Genomic DNA, 22,237 nt, shown 5'->3' on the forward strand with positions numbered 1-22,237 from the left:
CTCCTGAAGGAGGCAGACACCATGTGGCTGCCCATGAAGCAGGAGGTAACAAGCCATGTGCTCCATTGTAAAATAGAAAATAATAGAAATGGGTTAATTAAATATATAGGAGGTAGCTAGCTCTATGCATAAGTGATTGGACAAGCAGCGCCATTATTAATACAGTTTCTGTGTGATTATTTGGATCTGGGCAGTCAGGAACAAAAGAACAGTCTCCCTTTACAAAGGAATAACAAAACAATGAAAGAAACTCCTTTTCTTTGATGAATACATACTCAAAGTATATTGGAGTCATGGAGACAAATAAAATCTTGTGTACTATAATAGCAAAAACAAAGTAATAAAAAAAGGCACAAATGGAAAATAGGTATCACCCAATTCTGACTGAAAATGGGGAAACATAGGGGTAATTTCACAGGCTAGGTATTGTTTACAAAGATGGAATGTGATTGATTGATTGATTAATGGGCATCATAGCTACAAGAGTGCTTACTTTGTAGTGTGACCCCCAGTTCAAAAGAAAAAAAAATGTGAAACCATTATCAGTTAGGACAGGAGAGAATCAAGAAAGTAATTCATCAGTTGAACTTCTGTAGACTGGACATAGGCTTTCTGTAGGAGATCATGGTCACTGGCCTCTTGAGCTGGACAGAGAAATCACACTGTAGATGGCTGCTCCTGATGCTTTGGGGAGTTGCTATGGTCCACAAAAAAAATTTTCATTCTTTGTAGTTGATAAAAACACATCAAAGCTGTATCTGTCCACATTGCTTTAGATTTCACTAAGCTGGTAGTTGCTTTTTTTGTTGTTGAGACAAAATATCTGACAAGGGTGGCAGGAAAGAGGAAGTGTTTATTTTATATCATAAATTAAGAAGGAGCACAGCCCGTCATGAAGGGGAAGGCACGGAAGCAAATATGAGGTGGCTGGTCACTTTGCATCCTTCTCAGCAAGTCAAGAAAAGTTAGTGAGAGTGAAAAAACCTTCATTACTGCCGCGCAACGCGCCCCTGTGTCTGTGCTCTGTGCGCCGGCACCCAGTTCACGATTTCGGGCAAGGGGGCTGGAGGTTAAAATACACAGACACCCACAGAGAGAGAGCGACACGGGTCATCCCTGAATTCCCCAAGAATGCCCCCTTTATTGTGTTCAGAGGCAGATTATATAGAGATAGCCACGCCCCAGCCAAACCCACCAGAAACCACTCTCCTGCCATCAGGAACTCCTGAAGGTCTGGTGCTCAGAGCAGCTGTAGGCACTCAGATCAGGGGATTACAAGAATTTCAGGATCTGGGGTCTCACTGCTCCCAACATCTTACCTCTTCCAGTAACCTACTTCTCCCAGTAAGTGTCCAAGTTCTCAACCAGAAGTATTAGCTGGAGACCAAGCAAACACATGAGCACGCAGGAGAGATTTAACCACAGCAGACTTTTTTTTTTTTTTTTAACAGAAAAGCAAACATTGAATAGCTTAACAAGCAAACAGTTTTACACAATTCTTGAGTCTTTAGAGTTAGTTCAGGATTAGTTTCCAGATTTGCTATCTGGTGATGGTTTGACCGTTGTCTCTAGGCATTCAGAAAGGGTAGGTGATGACGCTGGCTATTTTACCTAAGCTTTGTTATGTTTAGAAAAAAAAAAGAGCTTTTCTCTAATTCTGCAGTAATGCATAAGTTTTTGTTGTGTTTTTATAAGTAGTTGTCGTCCATGTCTTCACTCTTCGATGCATGCCCTGTGAAATTGACAAATAGTTAGCATACTTGTCACTGGTGATGAAATTCCACAAAGATGAAACCATCTCTTCTTTCCAAAAGTTACAAGCACTTCATTTGTAATTTATGGTCACAAGCGCTTTGACCAGAGGAGGGCTTTATTATCATTTGTTCTGGTAACAGAAACATAACATGTGAAGAAAAAGTTCCCAGGGGAATGCAATAACTACTTTAACCCTAGATGACAGACGTCTGCTGAAATGGTGGAAATTCAGTATGACTGCTGACACTTGCACCGGAGAAAACTGATGCCAATGAAGAAATACATTATAGTGTGAGCTTTTGTCTATGTAGCCTATTGTCTATAGGCCAATTACCATGAGCATTCTATATAATTTACAGGCAGCAGGGCATAACAATTAAATTAAATAATGTATTTGTAGTTGAAAATAGAAATGAATCAAATTGAAAAGCTTCAATACCACATATGATAGTTCCTAATGACTGAGTATCATCGCAATGGCCTTGACTAGTGCTTTCTTTGATGTGAATAAATGGTTTCAAGCAGATGTTAAGATGGGAGAAATAAAACACAAGCATTTAAAAAAATTCTTTAGTTCATAATTTATATTAACTACCATGTTGATCATGGCATTGTTTATTAGAGATAAGTAACATGAAATTATGAGTGTGTCAACAGATAAGATGAAGGAAATATAGCTATATATATATATATGTGTGTGTGTACCTATAAAAATTCACATACCAAATGTGTATTATTATTTAGTCATGTAGAATAATGAAACCAAATAATCTTCAGGAAAATTAATGGAACTGAAGATTATTGTATTTAAAGGCACTGTCATATTCAAATCAGGACATGTTGAAAATAACACACACTGCCCACTTTTTCTTATATGCAGTCTATATTTAAATGAAAGATGTGATAGTCAGTTGGAGACCATTTTGGAAGAGCAAGGAAATCAGGATGTTGGTGATGCAAGAAGAAAAGAAAATGAGAGTTGAGCCCATTTCCTATGGTGTGGTGCAATGCTTAGCCTTAATACAGAGGGGAGGAGCTTAGTCCTACTTTAACTTGATGTGCCAGGCTTTGCTGGCTCCCCATGGGAGGCCTTACACTATGAAAGGAGTGGATGGGCGTGGGCTGGAAGGTAGACTTGAGGGGCGGGAGGAGGTGGGTGGAAAACTATGATTGGAATGTAAAATGAAATTCAAAAAATAAAGTATAGATGGGGTATTAAGATTTTGTTCAGACAAGAAGTGAAAGTTTACAGCTATATTTAATAAAAGTGTAGGAAATTAGACAAGACTACATTATGTATATTTCATGAAAATGAAACCCATCATACTGTATAATTAAAATTTACTAATATAACTAAATGAGAACTATCACTGAGAACTACAACCACTACTTAATTTTCCCTTAATTGTTTTTGCTTGTTAGATGATTGGTCTCACATTTCATTGATGCCTCCCCAGTGATAGGAAACCATATTTCCCAGAATTGAATTAATTACAGACAAAACTTGCACAATACTCAATAGGTCCACTTAAATAAATCTTCTGTAAAGTTGAGGTTAGTCAGATTATCAGAATACTGTAAACAATAACAACACTGGCTACATAGAAATGCTTCTAATGAGGCAAAACAATTTTCATGATAGAGAGTCATAACTTCAGTCATTATCAACCTCACACACAGAAAGCAGAAGAGTGACCAGGCCCAGGGCATCTGAACTGCTTTGGTAGCAGCCGACACGCACACATTAACAACCTTTTATACAGTAATCAGTGTCCTTAGCTACTGCCTCATTTACACTTCTAGCTTTGCCGAGAGCTTATTTCAACACTTTTTCATCAGTATTTTACAAGTGTCAGGAAAATCTTTGTAAAGAGAAACAAATAATTTAGAAGGGCATTTTAAAGTTATCAACTGTGAATAATGGATTCTAGACTATCACCCCTGTCTAAGGAAACAAACAAATAATTCCGAGACTGCTTTAACAGCAAGTCTTAGTGTTGCTTGTAGCATGAAAGTCTAGTTACTAAAAAAGGTGGATTCCACCTGAACATTTTCTAGAGCAGTACTTATATACTATTTGAAAAATGAGAAGCTCTTCACCTGAAGCTTGGTTTGGGAAAATAATGGGCTGGTAGTCTTTCATAATTGCTAAGTTGAGTCATGGCATTTTAAGGTGTCAGTAGGATTTGCTCAGGGAGAGGGTAAAAATCCAGGTAAAATTAAAAGTATATGAGACTGGAATCCAAATAAATACTGCCATGAGAGACCCAAACCAAAGAGTTACATTCCTTCAAGCGATAGCTCAGGGGTCCCTGGGGAAGCGTGATCTACTAATTCAACTGAACTCCCCTTTAGGCAGAGCAATTTCAGTTTAAAATGTTCAGTGATGTTTTATTTAACTGCTTCCACTGGAGTTCTTTTGATCAAGTGGGAAGGCTGTGAAGTCCTGAGCAGTGGTAGCTCCTAGGTTGCTGCCTCCGGGGTCCCATGATGACATTGCTGACTACTGTCCTGTACTTCTGCTGTCTGCCATATACATCGCCCTTCAGTGGGGAAGGTAATTAGAAAGTTTCTGCATTGAAGATGTGCTGGAAGAAGTCTGAGGATGTACTGCTGAAGGATTTATGAATTAAATTTCCCCGCTGAGCTTCAGTGAAGGTGACAGCTTCTCCACTTACAAGCATGTTTTTAATTTAGACACGCTATGCATGGCAAGAAACAACAACAGTCATTTCCTTTTACAAGCCTTATTACTCATAAATCATGGCAGCATCAGAGCTGTGTTAATTTCCAGAAGTGAACAGACAACAATTCAAGGCAATGTTATGGATTTTACTTCTCACCCCCACATATGTGCAGATAAAATAACATTATCTCTACTTTCAAAAAAAAATGTAAAGGTAATGCTGACGTGTTCTCACGCAAACATTGTGAGCTGTCAGCAATTATTTTAAAAAGCATTAAAATTAATGTTTTGGTTTGTGAACAAGACACAAAAAGACAGACAAATCCAGCATTATACAATGTTAATGGTAATATCTCTGTCTTATGTATATGGATGCTCACTATATTATGTCAAACTAACTGTTGTAAATTTCATGAGAAAATGTTAGAAAACAGAAGGAGATTTTACAGTACATGTGAATATATGTGTACTCACACATATTTGACAGTTGCCAATTATTATTTGTTCTGAAATAAGTGATGTTAGTGCAAATGTCTTGTATGTAAGTTTCTCAATAAGAAAATTGGAATTCTTAATGTTTTGGAGTGAGGCTTGGAATTAGTGACTCTTGCAGCACTATTATATGCTACTCACATAAGAAAAGTACATTATAGTTGAGAAATTGATTCCATTTAATTTACCATCATCCAAATTGACATCTGTGTCTCTCTCCCCAATATATTGCAATTCAGTGATGCAAATATGAAATTTTGCCTTTGAATGGTGCTTAAATTTAATGATGATCACACATCATTTGGCATTTTGCCTTTCTGTTTTTATGCTCACTTGGTCCCACGCATTAATCACTATTGAAAAATAACCTGAAGATTCTTTAAATAAACTCTAGTCAGTATCACATGACAAAGCAGATGATCAAAATTCTGGTGAATGGTTTTAGTCAAACTAAGTTTCCAGCAATGCTTTAATGGATAAGGAAACTGAAGAAGAAATTATCTTTTTTGATAAAGACCAAAAATATGCCATTTTAGACAACTTAAATAGACTCAGGGGGCATAATCCTAAATAACCAGGCAGATCAAAGAAAAAGGAAGACAAAGAAGTTCTCTCTTGTCTGTGTAATCTAAAGTAATCACACTCAAAGATGTATAGGGGACAATGATGACAACTGAAACCTGGGTGTAGAAGATTGGGGAAATGTTGATCATTTTTCCTGGTAACCAGTTTTTCTTCAACATGTAGAATAAATGCAAAAATCTGTGTATAAATGTTGCAAGGAGTTGTCTTGATGAGCGATGAGAACTGCATTTTCTTATGTGTATAAAAACAAAGAGAGAATAGCTACAAATTATGATGATTTAATAAATAAATGGTTGTAGGTTGTCCAGGATCAATGACTTCACTAGCGTCAAGTTAGGTAGCTTGATTTCCTTCTATTGAGTGTGCTTTAAGTACACCTAGAGAGCTGTTTGCTGCATAGGTATGTGTGCCAGCCACTCTTGCACGCGGAGGTTGTCCTGCCATGCTATCAAGAGTGGGGTGCAGTGAAAGCACTCCAGAACGAGATGTTTACAGAAGTGAGTGCTCATATCAAGACACAAGTTTAAACATAGAGCTTTAACAGCTAGGACTGTTCCAGAACAAGGGTGTCTTGTGTCTATGTGAATAAAAATATCTGCAGTCACAAGCAAAATTTTTGTCAGGGTCTCCTCTGTTTTTTGTCGTCTTTTTTTCTAGCTAAATCTTTCAGTTTTTGTAAACCAGTTCCTGAATATGCCAGGTATTCCTTCATTTCTATTTTCTGGGTTAATTTTTGATGTTTATTGAAATTGTTGAGCTTGTAAGAGACTAATTAGCAACACAAAAAAAATACAATCTACCTCAAGTAGTGCTGTCTATGAACTCACTGTTGATGAGTCCCTCTTGAATCCTTAATGATTCAATTAATTGTTTCTCTGAACCAGGCACTCACTGTACAACAGGTAGTAAATCCCTAGCCTCTTTTCTAGACTATGAGCTATGACAAAGATTTTAAAACTATAGTGTAATGACATCTCATATCCTCCCAAACCACGATTCTGCCATCGGAATTCTACTTTCTTATAAATGAACTATTTTCCTTTCTATACAGGGACACTTTATAATTGATAGGAATATTTTTAAAGGTTGGGGGAAAGAATTAGAGATAAATTATTTCTCCTTTTACGTATAAGTGGACATGAAATACAGTTTATGCTATACAAAAGCCACATTTAATTTTTATATTATTATTCTTCACTTCAATAAATCCATCTATTTATTTATTACTCTTTTTAACTAGAACTGGCCTCCCTAATAAACTATTCGCTCAAATATTTCTTCCTCCAGGTTGACTTTGTATACAACCTATGTGACAAAAACCCCAATATTACAGCAATAAAATGAAGGAATTTCAAACTAAATGGATAGGGATCTTATGAAAATGTTTCCTGCTGGAGTCATTATAGTGAGAACCTGTGTCTGCCTGTAATCCTTAACTTGAGAACATCTTAAGGTTAATCTTTCCATTCAGACACACTAAATTGGTTTTATTTAAAGCTTCTATTTCTATTATATTCATTGACAATATTGAGTTATATCATATTGGGATATGAAAAGGAATTTGGGTGAGTAGTATATCTCTGTAATACTCTCAAAGAAGTACATTTAATGGTAAATGGGATTTCCCTCCTGTAAAGGTTTGCTGCAACATTTTATAAAATATATTAAATTTAATACATTTCAATGCCTAATTGTGTCATACTGGCACAAGTAATATTACATTTATCTCATTTATAGAATAGAAAACATATTAGCAAGAGATTATATTATAGTCCTTTCATTTTGAAGCCTTTCTCCTGTGAAAGAATGCGTCCAAGCATTCCCTAACACAGGAAATTTGAGGCAGTGTTTTCTTGATTGAAAAAATCAGTCTTATGAATAATATACTTAAAGCAGTTATGAATTTGATTGCCTAGATTTTTTTCATGTATCGCATATGTTCACTTTTCATTTAAAGTGAATATGAAGCAGAACACCTAATTTCAAATACTATCTTCTCTCACTTTTCCACTTTGTGAATATGAAAGATTTCTGACTTGACTTGCTTATTGGAGCACATAAAAAATAATGTTATTAGTTTTTATGATATAATAAACTAAGATAGAAAAGCCAGTAAATCTGTCATTTCAATTAAACTGATCTTAAAACATATAATACCAATTATTCTTGGAGATAAAAGCACAGTATTTAAAATGAATCTGTATAATAAATACTAAAATTAGGGAAATGGTAATTTATTTATATAGTTAGAAAACACACATGCTTGAATAATCTACATGAAATTCATGTTTGTTTTGATTATTCTAATTACATTTTAATGTTGTAGAATGTTTTCAGAAAGTTGTCTCCTCCTGATATATCATTTCCATTCAACTTCATAACATATTATATGTACATTTATTTGAATTTATTGATAATTTAAGTTTATTATGAATTCCTATTGCTATAAGTCAATCTCATTTTTTTCAAAGGAATGATAAATACATAACTTATGTATGACAATAAGTGTAAATATATATAATGTATAACATATGTATGATCATAAATATAAATTGTTTATATTAAGTAGTGTTACTTCAATAATTGGGAAACTTTTATATTCAATTCTACTTTGTTTTTATCTAATGATTTCAAGTCATTAGATAGAACTAACCTGAAATATTTATCTATTTCCAATACTCATCTGTTTTCCCCTTGTTATTTTTTTGTTATGGCTGTTGTTTTCTGAGACAGGGATTCTCTGTCCTGGAACTAGATCTGTAGCTCAGGCTGGCCTTGAAGTCATTAATCCAGGTACCTCTGCCTCCAGAGTGCTGGGATTAAAGGTGTGTGCCATCACTGCCCATATTTTTATAGAGAGTCTATTTATTTTTATTTTAGTGTATTTGGTGCTTTATCTGTCTGTATGATATGTGAGAGTGTCAGATTCCCCTGGAAGTGAGTGCTAGACTGTTGTGAGCTGCCATGTAGTACTGGAAATCAAACCTGGGGTTCTGGACAATCAGTCAGACCTCTTAACCGCTGAGCCATCTTTCTTTATGTATATATGATATATGTAGAATTATTTAAATTTTCTTCATCCTATACTATGTCTCTCCAAATAACCAGCCTTTGATTCTAACTCTCTTGCCATTGATATACTTACCAAATCTTTTTAAAGTTTTTAATATTTTAAAACATTAATTTAAAAATCAATGTAATACTCATATATTTATGTATATATGTATTCATGTTCATATATAAATATATATTAGATCATGCTGGCTTCAAAGTCTCTTTGCAACTTACTATAAATGACCTTGAACTCATGATTCTCCTGCCTTCACCTCTTTGGTGTTAGGATTACATGGGTGAGCCACCATGTCCACCATTTTACACTTACTGTAATACACTATTAGTTTTTGAGGCATGCCTACGTATTTCAAGTCTTATGTGATCATGCATTTTGATCTCACCTCACATTTCTCCTCTGATAGGAAATAATTCCAAATATCTTTATTTACTCCATGCTGAATCACATGACACATTGTGTCCTTACATTCTAGCTCACTTCATTTTGTTCTAGGCATATAATATTGTGTGTTTGTACACTACTGTTTAAACTTCTATGAAAGCAGTTAATTGAAAAATTCACATAGCTTTGGCTTTTAAAAAGCTAACTAAGGGGACAAAAATTTACCATACTCGGGTTTAAAGTATACCTAATGAACTAATGCTCCAGAGATTTAAAAATTATAAAGAGCACCTCAAAATTCCAAAAGATCTTATCATAGAAAATCACCATAATGGCATTTCAATTTAATGCATTGTCCCTAGGCTCCTATATAAACTAACCAACTAAGCGTTCTTTTTTTTTTTTTCGTTGTAATCTAGCCTATACTCTTAGGCTAGTTTGCAAGTGTTTCTGTGTGCATGCAATCACTTTATACATTTAATAATACCCATGGTAAACTTGAAATTTACTCCTAATGTTGAATTTTTATATACTTTCCTTTCTATTGCTAAATAAAGAATTTTTGGGAATGAGTTAATTCAAAATATCTGAAGTCAGTCTGAAAATGTATCCTAGTCTTTATAAATTTCTGATAATACAATCCTTTTAGATTTTTTACATTAACTAATATATACAAGTTAATATTATTAAATTCAACATATAAAACTGTAGATTCATAAAAATATTCCACTTATTAAACAACTAATTATCTCAAAAATAGGAAGAATATAAAAAGATAGATAGATAGATAGATAGATAGATAGATAGATAGATAGATAGAGAGATAGATGACAGATAGATAGATAGATAGATAGATAGATAGATAGATAATTAGTAGTGGTTTTGATGAGACTGGCCCTTCATATATTTTCAGATTAAATTAAAAATTGATGAGATGTCACAGAAGGATTAGGAAGTGTGGACTTTTTGAAGTATGTATGCCTTTGTAGGGAGAATTTTAGTAGTAGGAATGGGATTTGATATTTCAAAAGTCCCTACCAGGCCTTCTTTCTCTCCCTTTTTCTCTCTCCCTTTCTCTCTCTCTCTCTCTCTCTCTCTCTCTCTCTCTCTCTCTCTCTCTCTCTCTCTCTCTCTCTCTCACACACACACACACACACACACACACTTACTCTGTCTCCCTGTCTTTTCTTCTCTCTCTCTGGCTACTGCCTTAGGATCAAGATATACGTTAACAAGATGATAATGCCCTGCAACTAAGTACCCAATTAAATGTTTTTTTTTTTTTTTAATAAGAGTTGCTTTTGTTGTGTCTATGAACAGCAATAAAACAGTGACTAACACAGAAGTTAGAGTCTGGGAGAGATTTATTGTTTTGACAAGTCTGACCATATTACTTGTTGGCAGAATGGACTTTGGGACTTTAAACTAGAAATGCTGTTGAACACTTGAAAGAGGACTTAATAGACCATACTACTAGTGAGAACTCGGATAAATGGTAGGGAAGGAACTGTGAAAGTGGGGGGAGGGGTCCAACTCAAGATATTTACAAGGAGAAGGCATTGGTGAGAAGCCTGGAAACCATTCTTGCAACACTATAGTAAAGAATGTGGCTGCTTTCTGCCAGCTACCCCTCCCCCCCCCCGCCAAAAAAAAAAAAAGTTAGCCAGAGACTTAACTGAAGAGTTGTTTGGAGATACTAAAAGACCTTTAAATGCTGCTTAAAGGCCATTCCCACCTGTTTAAAAAATACTGCAGTGATGGTGGTTGTGCATAGGATAGGAGACCTGCATCATGTCTGGTGTATTTATGACCTCTTATTATTTCTATTTGGAAATTAAGTTTGATATAAGGAGATACAGTTTGGTGACAAATTGATAGGGTTTGCACTTATGAAGAGATGTTCAAGGAAGATCTTTAATATGGAACTTTTGAAGTGGCAAGGTCCATCTGTAATCTGGACCACACCTTCTCATGGCAGCCTATTTAAAGGCTAAGGACGACAGAGGTTTCTGATTTTTTTTTCTTCTTTGCCTTAGCTCTCAATTTGCTAGTATTAGGGAGAGCCTTCTTTTTTAGAATACTGAAGGGCAGCTTAGACATCCAGCCTCATGGATGGAACAACTATTAGATCCTTAAACAGTTCAGTGGAAGATAGTCATTGTTAGACTAGCTTTTTCACAGTCTATATGCCACTTTCATAAATCAGTGATTTATATATGCATTACTGATTTGTTATAATATATATACACACATATATAATATATATACATACATACATACAAACATGGATACACACATGTAATTTTGGGATATATCTGGTATACCTACATAGAAAACATTTGCTATTTATCTAAAATTCAACTTTAAATATCTTGGTTTTTATCTGGAAAATCAAAGTTAAGAATAAATGTTTATTTATTTTTAGTTTCTAGAGTTTTTCTGTATTCATTTTTAAAGTATATAATATTTCAATATATTACTTTTCTGTATATGTACCTGTAACTTTTTATTTATTTGTTTGTTTACAAGATAAAATATGAAACACTTATTGAATTCCTCTCTTGACCAATAAATGTAATAAAACACACAACATTTTTTTGAAAGATACAATTTTCTGGAAATTTGTAGTAACTCATAAATCACAGCGACATGAAGTGTGTATTATAATAGAAAAATGTATCTCAGTGGCAATATGCCTATGTTAGGATCCAATATTCACAATGAGCACAGATGAATGAATATGGGATGATGAACAATGGTCTAAGTGTGGACATCAGCATGACAGTATCAGAGCAGAGAGCGTGAGTATGAGAGAAGGAGTTTAGGAAAGACTGGACAATCGCATGCTGTGCAGAAACAGTGACAAATGACTATACAGTGTAAAGACCTTCTGGACTTTGCAAAGATAGCACAATGTCCACAGTTATTGTAAAACCACGCAGTAAATAATGAGTGTGCTTTACAAGAGAAATAAGTAGTATTTAGTTTGAGAAAAGGTGATAAAATTTGTAGCTTAGCCAGAGTCTCCAGTTATGTGAGACAGTAAGAACAGACAATTTTATTCTTTATACTTCTTTGTAATACCTTTTTTTATATTTATTTATTTAGTTTTAATTAATTAATTTATTTATTAAAGATTTCTGCCTCCTCCCCGCCACAGCCTCCCATTTCCCTCCCCCTCCCCCAATCAAGTCCCCCTCCCTAATCAGCTCGAAGAGCAATCAGGGTTCCCTGACCTGTGGGAAGTCCAAGGACAATCCACCTCTATCCAGGTCTAGTAAGGTGAGCAACAAACTGCCTAGGCTCCCACAAAGCCAGTATGTGCAGTAGGATCAAAAACCCATTGCCATTGTTCTTGAGTTCTCAGTAGTCCTCATTGTCCGCTATGTTCAGCAAGTCCAGTTTTATCCCATGGTTTTTCAGACCCAGGCCAGCTGGTCTTGGTGAGTTCCCAGTAGAACATCCCTATTGTCTCAGTGTGTGGGTGCACCCCTCGCGATTCTGAGTTCCTTGCTCATGCTCTCTCTCCTTCTGCTCCTGATTTGGACCTTGATATTTCAGTCTGGTGCTCCAATGTGGGTCTCTGTCTCTGTCTCCTTTCATCGCCTGATGAAGGTTAATATTCAGGAGGATGCGTATATGTTTGTCTTTGGATTCACCTTCTTATTTAGCTTCTCTAGGATCGCGAATTATAGGCTCAATGTCCTTTATTTATGGTTAGAAACCAAATATGAGTGAGTACATCCCATGTTCCTCTTTTTGAGTCTGGCTTACCTCACTCAGGATAGTGTTTTCTATTTCCATCCATTTGTATGCAAAATTCAAGAAGTCCTTGTTTTTTACTGCTGAGTAGTACTCTAATATGTATATGTTCCATACTTTCTTCATCCATTTTTCCATTGAAGGGCATCTAGGTTGTTTCCAGGTTGTAATACCTTTTAAAAGTCATTTTAGTAAAAATAAAATGCTGGAACATGGATGACTCTATCAGCAAAAGTCTTGCTTCACAACATTAGGACTTGACTGCAAACATCCAGTAGACAATGAAATAGATGAGAATGGTGGCCCATGGTGGTAATTCCATTGCTGGAGACCTGGAGACCTGGAGAGAGATGGATCATTGGACTGCCGTTCTATCATACTTGCTGAACACCAAGAATAGTAAGAGACCCTGCCTCAAACTTTAATATAGGTATCTGTTAAAGAAGACACCTGCTATAAAATTCTAGACTGCTCAAATGCTGCACACACACACACACACACACACACACAGAGAGAGAGAGAGAGAGAGAGAGAGAGAGAGAGAGAGAGAGAGAGAGACCTTATTCCTTATTACAGGGTTAAAAACACCAAGGGTGATTTAAAATCCTTAAGAAAAATTTATTTTATATATTTTATATTTATCTTAAAGCCCTATATATAGCATTTAAGCATATGCACCTGCATGCAAAAACAATTTGAATGTAATTATACCAGTTTGAAGTGTTAACCTTCCCTCTAAGAGCTATAGACTATCTATAAAATAGAACAGTTCTAGATATGGAAAAGCTCTCTTGAAGCTGTTGGTCACAAGATTCCAATCTCTAAAAGCAATATAAGCTACTGACATTGCCCTTAGTTGGTTCCAAAACCTTGGAGATATGACACTATAGATTAGCGTATAGGAACTGGAAATATCAAGCTGAAAGTGACCTATATGTACTCATTGTATCCATGGTAACAGAAGATGCAATACAAGCCACCGAGGAAGAGGAGAACTTTGTAGTTTTTCCCAGCTGTAAAGCCTGTGAACCTCAATGATGACCAGACTTGGAAAACTGTCACAATGATGCAATAGTGGCACTTCTTTTTGAGGTAAACAACTACTTCGAAAGCTGACTCAACAGAAGAGAATCTATGTCAGAACCCAAACCTTAGAGGTCAGCCTTGGACATATATTTTTATAAGCAAAGCTAAATAGACTCAATAGTTTGCATACCTATGTACATATATGTATGCCATTGCATAGTTCAACAATAATAAATAAAAATGTCTTTATGAAATTTTAAGGGAGAAATTGAAGAAGTTGGAAGAAGGAGAGGGATGTGGAAAGATATAGATTCAGTGCTTGTAGATGAAGCTCTTCAAGGAAATAAAATTAAGCAAAAATGCACATATAATATAAATTAAAATCAGTCATCATATCACAAATTACTTTACTTCAAAAAATATAAACATTTTGAATTACATTCATTTTGTAACTTGAGTTCCTTGGTACATTGCTTATGAGGTCATAGATTTGAGTGAAAATGGGACAAATATTAATTAAAAATGAGCCTAGGCAGTTTGGATGCTCACCTTAGGAGACCTGGATAGAGGTGGGCGGTCCTTGGGCTTCCCACAGGTCAGGGAACCCTGATTGCTCTTCGAGCAGATGAGGGAGGGTGACTTGATTGGAGGAGGGGGAGGGAAATGGGAGGCGGTTGCGGGGAGGAGGCAGAAATCCTTAATAAATAAATAAATAAAAAGAAAAAAAAAAGAAAAAAAATGATAGTTATTATGCTTTGTTAATCTACTTTTACATTCTAGTCCATTAAGCATACACGTATATTTGTAACATTTTCCCATGAACATTGCTTTCAAGTTATTTTATTTATTTTAATTATATCACTATTTATACTGAAAATTGACAAAGTCCAAACTGTTTATATTTTTCCCCATCTAGAAGATAAAAAAACAATAGTTAATTGCTTATTTTAATGAAAACATTTATGGTGATATTACATTCTCTTTAACTTCAAATTTAAATCTATTTCATAATGGTCTCTATTTGGAGAATTAACTGTTAATATTCAGTCAAAGAAAGCGCAGTTGCCAAGTATAATCAGTCTGGACATTCCAGGTTGGTTTCCTAGATGTAGAAAAAAATCAAAGGATTCTTTGGGTATTACCATGTTGGATGGTGGACAGCAAACATAAGAACCAGTAAAATTGTAAGTCAGAGAAAACTGATGTTCTCATTGGGTGGCACCATCCTTTAATGTCCACACTTCATGTACTGATCCTCATCCCATTTCTGTATCCACATTCAGCAAAAGCCACTGCCATGCACTGCACTCACCTGCACAGCTGTTGTTCTGCCGCTGCACCGCTGCAATGAGATCCATAATTGTTTCTGTAACAGACTTTGAACTTCTGTCTGTAATATAAAGACTGTAAAATTGAAAGCTATACTTAGTGATAGTGGTTATTCTAAATATTTTTCCCTATAATATTGTCAAATAGAAAAAATTCCTAAAGAACAAATTTAAAAGAGGTAACATTGGAACATATTGAAAATATTTTCCAGCAAGAAAGCTAATGAAATATAACAAATGTGATACTGTCTTCTATGAGTGTCCACAAAATTAAATTTTTATGATTCTGAAGTTTTGCTCTGTAAAGGTATTTTTAAAATAGTAATAAGAAAGAAAAATGAAAAGGAAGTCTTTCTCTAAAGCTGTGCAGGTCTATTTATTGTAACAAAGTTCAAAAACAAATTTATGAAACTAACCTTTAAAAAAATCACTGGAAAAACTGTTTCCAAGCCATATAATCTACCATTTCTTGTAAGAAATAACAAGAAAGATACTGCTGAATTAAAATAAAATGAAGTGAGGGAATATATAAAAATAAAAGGTAAAACAGAGAAGAAACGGGATGGACTTCCATCATTTTCTTGAGGTATTCTTTAGAAAAAAAAAGGACTTGACGAGTAGGAAGTCCTTCTGTATATGTGTTGCTTTTATCAGTTAATGAATAAAGAAACTACTTTGGGCCTTTAGTGGGACAGAAAAGAGCTAGGTTGGGAAAACTAAATTGAATGCTGAGAAAAAGAAATCAGAGTTAGAGAGAAGCAATGGAGGCTCCAGAGGAGGAAGATGCAAACCACCTGTTGGAACCTAATCAGTAGGTCATGAGCCTGGTGGTAAAATATAAAATAGTGGAAATGAGTTAACCAAAAATATAAGAGCTAGATAGCAATATGCTTAAGCTATGAGCCAAGCAGCGTTTAATTCATATAATCTCTGAGTGATTATTTTGGGAATCTGGATAGCCAGAAAACAAATGAGCAGCCTTCCTCAACAGAATGTTGTTTTTGGTTTTGTATCACTGTGTGTGTGTGTGTGTGTGTGTGTGTGTGTGTGTGTGTGTGTGTGTGTGTGTATGTATATATGTGTATATATGTATATATTTATTCATATATATATATACATATATATATATTATTTTAGTTACTGCCCTTACAAAGGTCACCAGAATATAAAGGGTAAAGGCTGGACCCAAAAGCCAGACCATTAAGGGATACAAAATAGCATTTATTTTCAACTTTCCACTCTATAAGTTTCTTATAGATATGTTTCTTAAAAATTCATTTCCAAAGCTTAAGTATAAATATACACTATTAAAGTTATTGTCAAGGTTAAATATATTAGATATATTCAATGAGATATAGTCATCTGATAGGAATAGGACACAAATATAAAAATGCATATCCATAGATTGAAAAGTTTACTGTTAAAATACCTTTTAATCATGCCTACTTTGTCATTATTAATTGTATTTGGATATGAAGACTTCCTACATGGCAAGAAAAGGCTCCTGGATAAAAAAAAAAGGTGGCATATGTGTTCATCAGCCATATAGAAGGAAGCAATTATACTTTATGAAGGGAAAACGAGGGAATTGGGAAACCATCGTGTAAAGAGAAACAAACCAGTTACAGAGGATAAGTATCTCATTTCTGCCATATGTTAATCTAAAAAAGAAAAAAAAAACAAGAGCGAAAGAAAAATGTGACCACACGGAGCATGGAAGTCTGAGGCAGACGGGGATGAGAATGGGTGTTGATAGAGGAAGTGAATAAAGAAAGATTCAGTTGTGCTGTTTCCATATGGAAAAGTTTCACAAGATGTCAAGTGTTAATATCTTAGAATTTATCTTGTTAGAGTGAAAAAAATGGTTGAAACCTTCAAGTGTGTTCTGTGGGAATTTCGAGATCACTGGAGGTTTAAATTTAGTATAAATAACAATTTTTCTCATATCTTCATATCACTTCAATGACCTGACACAAGGTAAAATTTGTCAGTGAAGACCATCCCACAGTGATGCTTGGCTGCATGGCCATAGGCTTAAGTAGAGGGCAAGCAACAATGGACTAACATCTCTAAAATTATTTACAAAAAATAAGCCTTTATTTTCTTAAGGAGAGTAATCTCATATATCTGTTACACTCACGGTAACTTCACACATCCATTGGCAAAGTGACTCAAATTTCGAGGCACTGCTATGTGCTCATTTTGATCTATACTATGTTTCAAATATATAAATCTATATTATTCAAAGTAAGTTTTGTTACTGATTCGAACTAGTGTCATTTTGTCATCTTTTCAATAAGCCTTGAAATTCGAACATATTTCTGCATTTTTCTCTTTTATTTTGACAAATTTCCTCCATTCTACCTTTCACTAATTCCTGGTACCTTTCTTTCTTTCTTTTTTCATTGTAAACTTTCTTTTTTTTTAAATTAATTAATTAATTTATTAAAGATTTCTGCCTCCTCCCCGCCACCGCCTCCCATTTCCCTCCCCCTCCCCCAGTCAAGTCCCCCTGCCTCCTCAGCCCAAAGAGCAATCAGGGTTCCCTGACCTGTGGGAAGTCCAAGGACCACCCACCTCCATCCAGGTCTAGTAAGGTGAGCATCCAAACTGCCTAGAATCCCACAAAGCCAGTATGTGCAGTAGGATCAAAAACCCATTGCCATTGTTCTTGAGTTCTCAGTAGTCCTTATTGTCCACTATGTTCAGCTAGTCAGGTTTTATCCCAGGCTTTTCCAGACCCAGGCCAGCTGGCCTTGGTGAGTTCCCGATAGAACATCCCCATTGTCTCGGTGTGTAGGTGCACCCCTCGCGGTCCTGAGTTCCTTGCTCGTACTCTGGTACCTTTCTTATCGTGCCTGGTACCTTTCTTAAGCATCATTTAAAATCCAATCATTTGATACTCAAATTTGGAGCTTCTGTTTCCATATTTTTATTTCCTGTCTCCAGTTTCTGTTTCATTCATTGTTATGTCAATTTAAAATTGAATTTATTCCTTTGTGTTGTTGTTGGTCACAACATGCAAAATATTTTCTTTCATTAGAATTTGAGTGGCATGGTTAAAGGACTTTTCTTTACTTGATTGATTGCATGTATAACGGGGTCTGACAGAGGGTCACATGTTAATGAATATTTGATGTTGTTGCTAACTTTGTTAGCAAGAAAATCAGTCACAACAAAGCATGAATCCAGGCACCACAGAAAATAATATGCAAAACACACTTCTTACTGGAAGGAAACAGTCTCTTAGAGGTTCAATTTATTAACTCACAGATAAAAGAGTAATTGAAATATGAGTGAAGTAGTTATAATGATAATTCATTGTAAAGATAAAAATGTAATAAATGCCTATCTATCTGAAATATAAAAGAGTCAAGTGTAGCTTAGAAAGGAATACTTACGGGACAATGTTCATGGTGGACAGGAAATCTGGATTAGAATGACCTTCTGACCATAACAGAGTAACCTTGGTGTTTGGCTAGATTTCTCCAAATATAACAGAAGTCACTATCATTTCTAACGAGGGAAATAAATTGAGAAGATATTCTCGATAGATTTATCTGTGAACAAGCCTGTTGACATTGCTTTTCGTGCCGTGATAGGATAGCGCAGGTGGCCTTGAACTACTTAAAAAGTAAGCTGACTAATCTGCTAATCAGAGCTCTTGGTCTCTGCTTCAGTTACTTCTTCCTGAGAACCATTCTGACTGCTAATATACTCTCCTCTTCAAGGTTAAGGTGATCTTAAAATAAAATTCTCATAATGTAAAAATAATTATCCATTGACTATGGTATGCCATGTCGTGTGTACATGAAAAGAAAGACATTTTCTGAAGGGAATTCAAATATTGAGTGTCAACACTTTAGCTGAGAACTGGTCAATTGAGTAATGAGTCATATTATAGGTAGGATTAGTTTTGCAACAGATTCAATGCACTCCTATGATCTGTCTCTCTAGTGGTGATAGAACATTCTGTAACTGTTCAATGTGATTTACAAAATTAGTTGTTTAAGACAGAATGAATTTATAACATAACTCTTTCAGATAGGATTCAGTAATTAGGCTTTCTGCTTAAAATAAGCAACTGCACAGGACTAAATGTCTCTGGGATACACTAGACATGACTGACTTCCTACGTCTGAAGCTTCTAGATTCTACTTCTGGGCACACATGTTGCTTATTTCTTCTAAAGCCACTGAATCTCTTCTGAGTTGTTTTTGTTAGCATATCTTTTTCTGAGAACAGGGCTGGAAACATATTCTCTATTTAAAGACTCTATTTAAACATTGGATCTACCTGAATAATTAAGAAGTATTTCTCCAAAATAAAGTCTATAATCTTAATCAGTCTTCCAATGTTCATTTTTATCAATAACAGAAATAAATATAGCACATGATTATCTCTGATGGCCCATACTTTGTCTATTAGTCCAATCATTTTCTTATTGAAGTAAGTAAATTTAGTATATTATACATACTAAATGAAAATTAAGATTATTCATATTTTATCAAATATATTATTTGCAAAATTGCAAAACTATTTTTTACAACTGTGGTGGAAATTTGCCAATATTGCAAATATCACTTTAAAAATAAATGTTACATTATTAAATATTCTACTTAAAATTTTTTTTTTGTGTGTGTGTGTGCTTATTGCTTTAGCTGAGATTTGAAGCACTATACTGAACAGAAAAGTATTGATAACCTTTCTTGCCCTTTATTTTATTGGAAACACAGATTTTTGATGATTTTATTTAATAATGTTTGATTGATTGTCTTGTTTTTTGTTTCTCTTTGTTTTTTCTTTTAGCTTTTGATGGCTGTATGTTTGTGATGTGCAGTCTTCCTTGTGTTGTTGACATACAGAAGACTGTAGGCAAGCATGTAGGTCATTTTCTTAATTAGTAATTGATGTGTGTGTGGGGGCACTCTAACTTGAATGTTTCAATCTCCAGGCTGGTGATCCATAGGTTCTATATACAGCAGGGTGTACAATCCATGGAGAACAAATCAATAAGCAAAATTAATCCAGTAAGTACTTCTGGATCAGCTCTTGCCTCTTGGTCTCTAACCTGTTTGAGTTCCTTTTCTGACTTCCTTTTATGATGACCAATGATGTGGAAGCATATGCCAAATACCTGCACCCCCGCCCAATACACAAGTTGCTTTGATCATGGTCTTTCATTGCAGCAATAATAAATCTGATTAAGCATATGCAAAGTGAGTAGCAGTGTCCATCTGACAAAAGAGGGTATTAGATTCCTCAGAGATAGAGGCGCAGGCTGTTGGGACCCTTTGTGCATGGCTTCTTGTCTCCTGCAAGATGTGAGCAATCTCTCCATTCTCAGAATTCATATTTTCCAAAGATATATTATTTCCTCTCTACTTACAATTTCTTTGAAGGCATTCTTTTAAATACTTGTTGTTATTATTCCAGTTTGGGAAACAGTGCCTGAGTTTAATTATATTAGTGTATTACTTATAACAAATGAACACAAATAAATGAAATGAGAATAAATATTCCTAAGGTATAGAGCTGCACTAATGTCTAAGATAGTCCATATCATAACTAAAATTCAGTTGACCCATTTTATTCATTTAATAAAGAGCTACAGCAATACTAGGCGTAATACATGGTTCTCCAAAACATATTAAAAGCATATTTTTTAATTTAGTTTGTTTTTAAGTAGACCCAAGAATACTCTTTTCTATCAATATTCTATTAAATATCTTAACATACTTGGCCCTAAAATACTTTTAATATACTGCTTAGGAAAGTCTCAAATTGTTTTAGTCTAATCTCATGAAGTTATTGTGCTGCAAAATCAATAATCAAGCACCTAGCGGCCCATGATTTCCCACATGTATACCTCCTGATAAAACAGCAGTGTTGTAGATCAGCTGCTTTAGCATGAGAATCTCAGGCCAACGGTATAAAGTCCACCAAACATAATGTTATGCCAGATAATTTAAATTGCCAGGTGGCCATGTAAACATTAAATCAGCCTGCTGTGCCTAAAAGGAAAAAGAAAGCAAATTGTTCTTGATTTTCAGCATGAACTATGATGTATAAGATCACACAAGCCAAATCAATTGCTGTATATCAATCAGGAGTAAGTAAAATCATCTTTCAATGTAGAAATGTCATCAGTAACAGTTATCTTCGAATTGCTTTTTGAATCTATGAATTATTCCATTTCTATTTCATACATTGCTACAAGAATCCATCTGACTTTTGCATGAGCCAAATTGATTTATTTTGCTTTTTTGTTTTGTTTTGTTTGAGACAAGTTTTCTCTGTTAAACAGTCCTGGCTGTCCTGGAACTCACTGTGTAGACAAGGCTGTCCTCAAAGTTACAGGGCTTTTTCTGTCTTTGCCTCCCGGGTGCACCAGCATTGTCTAGCTAACAGCAGTTAAAATGACATCATACTTAGGATAACACTGACATTGGATATGGTTTACTGTTTTGTTTTCATATTTGTATTAAAGTTCTACATATACTTCTTTCAATATTGCAATTATGATTTTATGTATGCAGTAGAACACCCTTCCAATGGTTCTCTTTTTACTTTTTCTTTCTGTTCTGTGGGGACATCTGATAAATGGGGATATAGTAGTAGGTTTTGTACGTATGTTGTGCAGGCATAGATAAAACTTTGTTTTTGGTCCCTAAGTCTATTATAAAAACATACAGACAAGTGGATTGCCAACATCCTTTAAACCACTCAAAAATTATAGATGCTCAAAGTTTGAAACTGAAATATCTTTAGGGTCATGCTCTGAAATTATGGAGGTTTAATGCCAATCTGGGCTACATAATAATGCTCTTTTAAATCTAAAAAAACAATCCATTAATTCTTATAGTTAGAACATTATATCAGCAATCGTAATTCCTAAATTAAGGAAAGAAAAGAGTACACTATTAAAAAAAGAAAAGAAAAAAGAAAGGAATTGTCAATGTGATGTGTTCAGGATAATCACTTTTGGGAGCAGATGTGTTCAAAGGTCCATTAAACCTCTGGTTTCTTCATTTATAAAACTTGAAGAAGTATAGAGTTGACTTCATGAAAATAAAATATTTTGTAAATTTTGGACAAGTCACACACTCCTATACATTTTTATAACTTTAATTTGATGTTCCTTGATAA

This window comes from Microtus pennsylvanicus, chromosome 6, assembly GCF_037038515.1.
Source record: "Microtus pennsylvanicus isolate mMicPen1 chromosome 6, mMicPen1.hap1, whole genome shotgun sequence".
Taxonomy (NCBI): Eukaryota; Metazoa; Chordata; class Mammalia; order Rodentia; family Cricetidae; genus Microtus; species Microtus pennsylvanicus.